At 32.8% G+C, this 6855-nt stretch overlaps 1 pseudogene; it reads right to left on the reverse strand.

Moving 5' to 3' along the window:
* Positions 1–2004: 2004 nt before the first annotated feature.
* LOC143683056 (olfactory receptor 4P4-like) lies at positions 2005–2918 on the reverse strand (annotated as a pseudogene).
* Positions 2919–6855: the final 3937 nt, after the last annotated feature.

Genomic DNA, 6855 nt, shown 5'->3' on the forward strand with positions numbered 1-6855 from the left:
AGGAGTCTGATAAGTCTGCTAGATTTCATTCCCCCCTTGGTTTACACTTGGGGATATATGTTAAGGTGTTGTTCTTCCAGACATCACTTATTTCATTATTAATTAATAATTGTTAGTGACACAAGAAATGTTTGCACCTGTGAGAAAAGTCATGCACTAAAGCAAAGAAAGGAGCTGTTATATTTGAATACTTCTAGACATTTTTTAAATGAAAGTTACATGTTGTTACACCATGAGCTTAGTAAACATAAGGTTTTATTTTTCTCTTCCCTAAATAATGAAATACAAGTAGTTTGGTAATAAAATATCTCATAATCCATGCCTTTCCCTCAAATCTTTTGACTTTGCTATAGTTTCTCTTGATGTTTTTTCCAAGACAAGTTAAATATGACAATAGATTTTCTCCTTTATTAGTAACATGACAAAATAATAATTTTATTTGCTTTCTACTAAAAGAACTCTACTTAATTTTATCTCCATCATTATTTTTTCTCATAATTTATCCTTTTTTCTCATCATTTATCCTTCTTCATGTAGGACCCCCAAAATGAGCATATATATGTATGCTGAAACACTTTCTGTATCTTAATTACTTTCCTTTTCATATGATGTTCGTTTCTATGCCCTTCTCCCTTATGAGAAGTGTTCTGTGTCCTAAGAAATTATTTTTTAAGAATGACATCTGTGGTAGTTAGATTCAGTTGTCAACTTGGCCAGGTGAAAGCACCTAGTTCTGTTGCTGTGGACATGAGCCAATGGTAGGTGAATCTCATCTGTTGCTAATTACATCTGCAGTTGGCTAGGAGGCGTGTCTGCTGCAATGAGTGACGTTTGACTTAATTGGCTTGTGCTTAAATGAGAGAACGCAATGTAGCACAGTCTAGCAGCTCAGCATTCCTCATCTCAGCACTTGCAGCTCAGCCCAGGCCTTTGGAGAAGTCACCCTGGGGAAAGTTGTTGGAACCCAGGGGCCTGGAGAGAAGACCAGCAGAGAACATCCTGTGCCTTCCACGTAAGAAAAGAGCCTCAGTGGAAAGTTAGCTGCCTTTCCTCTGAAGAACCAACAAAATAAATCCCCTTTTATTAAAAGCCAATCCGTCCCTGGTGTGTTGCATTCCAGCAGCTAGCAAACCAGAACAACATCTTTTCTAATTTTCTTTTAATTTCTTCAGGAAATCTTTCCCTAAAGTCTCACCCACAGGATATTTACAAGATAATTTCCTTTATGTATTGTATCACAATGCTTTCTTCTCTGATTTCTGTGTTTTTAGACCACATCTTTTCAATTTTTTGCACATTATTTTTCACGCTAATATGAAATGTCTTTGTCTCTGGAAACTGTGGCTAAAAATTTACTTTCCAATTTTAGGTAGATTGGGGTGGGCCAACATTTACATTAAATAATTCAGTTCCCTAAGCTATATTGGAAAATATTTTCAATTCTGATCAATATTTGGAATACCATTAATTTTGTAATCAGCTTTATGAATTATTGAGTTTCAAACTATTTCCCTAGCTTTTTTAATGGGAATTCAGGAGAGCTGATTCCCAGTAAGTACTTTAAGTCATATATATCATACTGGATTCCTTATTTATCAAAAAAAGGATGTATAGATAAATATCAAATATAATTTAAAAATTATTACTTAAACTCTAGATATAACTTCTCCATTAAAACAAATTTGGTAACCTATCACCTTGTGGACTTCATAGCAGCTTGAATTTTTAGATAAAACTGTCAGTAATTTTTTTCATTAAAACTCACCCTTCAATATATCATTGCCTTAATTGCTTAGACTCAGATAATTTTTTACAGGTATCCTTCAGTACTGTCTCACTATTCCACAAAATCAATTATATTTGTGAACCATTTTTGTATGGTAGAATTAATATTTGATTTGTAATTATAGGAAAACTGTAAATCTTATTAACTTCATCTATTGTATTCATAATAGCAATAAAATAATTAATCCCTGGCTTACTGAGTCCACATTAATTATATGCTTACTTTGAAAATAACATTTGACACTAAAATTTTCTTATGGCACTTTTCATCTCTGTATTTCTCAGAGTATAGATTAAGGGATTGAACATAGGAGCAATGATAGTGTAAAACAGTGCAAATATTTTATCCTCAGGGTAAGTGTTAAGTGGTCTAAGGTAAGCAAAGATTGAAGGACCAAAGAATAAGACAACCACTGTGATATGAGACCCACAGGTAGATAGGGCTTTGCGAATTCCTTCAGCTGAATGATTTCTTAAAGTTACAATATAATGACATAAGAAACAAATAAGACAACAAAGGTTACTAAGGCAACCATACCTGAATTGGCAATGACAAGGACACCTGTGATGTAGGTATCAATACAGGCAACCTTAAGCAGTGGGAAAATATCAAAGAAATAAAGATCAATTACATTTGGACCACAATAAGGCAACTGGGTTGTCATAGACAATTGAGGAAAGGAATGGACAGCCCCTCTAGCCCAAGCAGCTAGGATTAGAAGATTGCATCTTGTCCTGTTCATAATAACCATGTAGTGCAGAGGTTTGCAGATAGCAACATAGTGATCAAAGGCCATGGCAGTAAGAATGAAAACCTCAATGCTTTCAAAGAAGTGCTTAGTAAAGACTGGTAACATGCAATTATTGTAAGAAATGGTTTTTGTCCCCACCAACAAGTCACTGATAAGTTTGGGTGTAATGTAGCAGATGTCCATACAGGATAAATGGGTGAGGAAGTAGTACATGGGTTGATCAAAAAGGGAGCTACACTGAATGGAGACAAGGATCAGGAAGTTTCCTGCCAAGATGGAAACATAACAGAATAAAAAGAGCACAAAGCAAAATATTTCTATGTCTTGGTCATAAGAAAGTCCCAAAAGAATTAATTCTGAAATATTGTTTTGACTTTCCATATATTTCAGTTTGTTCATATTGTGCACAAATGAGTTCAATGTCTGAAAAGAAAAAATAATTTGAATAAAAAATTTATGGTATGATCACAATATAAAATTTATCACAATAACAGGTAGACACATATTGAAAATATTAATTATTCTTTCCTTATGGAATTATGTTGCTTTTTCTTTTATCACATCTCATCTTACAAAAATATTCTGGAATTGTCATATAACGGCAATAATTATGTATTTTGTACCATTTGACTGATAGAGGTTAAAGTTTAAATGTAGTTTGAGAATCAAAACCACATTTTCTTCCTATTATGTTGTTTAGAAAACAACAAATGTTTTAGTGACCCAATAAAAATAAAAGTTTTGAATATTTTTAAATGGACTGCCTTAGCCATAGGATCAACTTTCCTTCCTCCAGTATGAACTGAAAAATACAAACATTTAAAGCACCCAGTTTACATTGGTAAACTTTAATTTGGCAAATCTACTGAGAAAATTATTATCAGGCACAGAGTGTTTAGCAGTTAACTGTTGCAAAATAATACTGAATAATTAAAGAATGGCTCATAATCCTATATTTTATTTGTTATAACTGAAACCAATTGATTGTTAATGAAATGATATATTGTTAATTGTCAAATATAACCATTTACTAACAATAAATTTATTTAAAGATAATTGTTATATAAGTAAGTTGTTGAGCAACTTAAAGAAGATCACTCAATTAATTTAAGTCCATGATTTCTAGTAAAAGTGAGTTAGATTACAGGAATCTCAGGGAATTTTCAGAATCTGTATATGATATACTGTTGGTACCATAAGATAGATATCTGGATTCTTTGTTAGTTTGGTGTTGTGTCTCGTGCATAAGGGTGTCATGGAGTACTGCCCTGGGAGGAACTTCTGTCAATCCTCATCTCAGTAGAAAAGATTATGGAATTCCTCACATTACTAGATCACCCAGTCAGTTTTCCTGAATCTTTATGTAAAGCTATAACAGGCAGCTATATAAATTAGAATTCTCAGTCTCTAAAACATTTTGATATAATTATGCTTCATTTCTTCCAAAATTCCATATTCCTTAATTCACTATTCTGACTTGTTTAATAGATTATGATGAGTATTTAATCCACAATAGCTCCTAAAGTCCCATCCCACAATCTGAGGGAACATGCTATTAAGATCACTGCTGTTAGCAGAAGTAAAAGGGAAAAGTGAGTAATTTCAGGTGAGGAGAATATTTGTCATTAAAATGTACAATAGTCTTGGCCAAATAATCAGACATCAAACTGCCTATTAAAGAATTGAAGACATGAATGAAGAAAGACAGAGATAGAAAGATAGGGAAGTGTAAGATAAACTGTGCAGTACTGAATGATGCACTCACTGCCTTATCTCCTTAAGCCCCTTTTTCCTTCATTATACAATTAAGAAATTATTATATAATTCAAAATTGTAAGGAATAAATGAAGTAATATGAAATACCTTAGTGTCATATGTGTCTTCTGCCACAAGCCTTGTTTCACTTGTTTCTTCTTTGATCAAGCAGTTTAGCAACTACTGAGATTCTCCTATAAATGTGCATGAGTAATTCCAATAAAAAAATAATTAGGAAAAAAAGTAAAGAACAATCTAGAATTAATGGGTAACCAAGTGAATTTCAATTTCTACCATCCATTAGTGAATAAACAGTCATTTTGGTGATAGATCGTCTACCTTAGAAAATCTTAGGCAATTCCTAACACTAATTACTAGTCTGATTTTTGTCCTATAAATATATTGATATGGTAAATTATGACTTTACTTCTTTGATAAGTTGAAAAAGTAATCTACAGTCCTGTTTGTAAATGGTATAGCATAATAAAACCTGATGTTCTTAGTGGTAAGTACAATTTCCATGAAAGTTCAATTTTCTCCTACAGGTATCAGAATATGCCATCTTGTGAACCTACCTTAGTTGACCAGATGCATGTCATATATAGTAAGGAAGTTTGTTTGAAACAGTAAAACCTTCTTATTTTTGATAGCAAATTTAAATGCAGATATTCCTTTTGATAGGAATATTGTGGAAGATATATGAACACTCAAGTGGGACTCTGAAATTTACTGCCAGCCTGAAAATTTTAATAATGTTAACTCTACTCTTCTCAATTAGAAGTTGGATTGTTCATAATGCACTGAAGCATTTTTAGAGTAATAAAATTTACCTTATGCTGCAAGAAGAGATGGTGCATTCTTACAACTGAATTTAGATGGAATTAAGGTAAATGACACATAAACTTTCTGAAACCTGTTTAGTGGGATTCTCTCCAAACCAAAATGGCATGTGTAATATAATGACCAAGAAGTCTGAATAGCTTCAAGGTTAGATTTAGGTTGCATTAGGAAGAATTCCTCCTGAGATACTCACTCTGCTAGTTCTTCTTCATTATCTGAATTGAAATAAAGGTGGAGAACTATAAACCAGTAACAAACAAAACTAGGATAATTCTCAAAAATACTTTTGAAATCTCAAAATGCCTTAGAACCTTCTATAAGTTTGCAAAGAGAAGTGGATCTTTATTCCATGGAAAAGCAAGCTGGAACTTTTGAAAGCAGATTTAACATCTTCATACTAGCTCTTTAACATCTTCATACTAGCTCAAACTAAAATAAACAAAAAAGAATTTGAAAGACCCACAAAAAACTAACACAGGTGTTTAAGTCCTAGGAGTCATTTATTTTAAACATGAAAGAAATTTTGTCTGGAAGAGCAAAATATAAACCTCTGTGGCAATGCAAAAATTAATAGTTCTTTGAAAGCTCTTAGATTATATTCCCAGAGACACGTCTACCTGATCCTCACCAAATATCCCAATGCCTCTGTCCATGGCAATTTTCCTTTTGTGCCTGGGCATTTCCTTTATAGCTTTGACTTGGTCTTGCTCTGGCATTGATTCCCTGGAGAGCACAAGATGCTACCATCAGATCCAGAGCAGTTCAGGAAACGCTGTGAGCTCTGTGCTAAGATGGTTTACCAGAAAAAGGAAGAAATATAATATAACCTGGATTGGATGGATTGGCCTGTATTAGTCAAGAATATCTGACAAAGATAACTAAAGGCAGGCATCATAATCCAAACATGGATTTTATATTTTAAGTATACATCTAATATCCATTCTGAATTAATTTTGTACCATGAGTGAGGTATGGGTACTGATGTCCAATTGTTTCATAATCATTGGTTGAAAAGTCTATTGTTTTTTTACTGATTCCCTACTTAACTTTGTTGAGACTTATTTGAGAATGTATATGCAGGTTTACAATTATAATTTCTACACTATTCTATTGACAACCAATGTAATTTATGAAAACCATGCTATTTTGATCATTGCAGCTTTATATTTCTTGATATCAGGCATTACAAATTCTTCAAGTTTTCCCTTTCTAAAATCTGGGGTAAATTTTAGATCTACTACATTTCCATATAAATATTAATTTATGAAAATAATTCTTAATTAGATTTTGTCTGGGATTGCATTGACCTAGAGATCAGTACAAGAAGAGTTGAAATCATAATAAAATTGAGACATCCAATCCCTAAAAACAGTATTTCCATTAAGGTCTTCTATACCCTCAGCATATTTTATAATGTTCCATGTACATGTCTTTCACCATGTTATATCACATTTATCCTAAGGATTTCATATTTTTGGATCTATTATAATTGACCTTTTGTTGTTGAATTTTGTCCCCTTCCTCTTTAATTTATGTTCTATCCTAATGCTTAGTCTCGTGATGTGCCCTTATTTGGAAATAGTCTTTGAAGATTAGTTAAAATGAAATTAAGCTGGATTAGGATGGTCCCTAATCTGACTTCCTTGTAGGTGGAGGGAAGTTAGAATGCAGAGACAGAAAAATAAGGGAAGTCCATGTGAAGATGGAGGTAGAGACTAGAGTG

Source organism: Tamandua tetradactyla, chromosome 1, assembly GCF_023851605.1.
Source record: "Tamandua tetradactyla isolate mTamTet1 chromosome 1, mTamTet1.pri, whole genome shotgun sequence".
NCBI lineage: Eukaryota > Metazoa > Chordata > Mammalia > Pilosa > Myrmecophagidae > Tamandua > Tamandua tetradactyla.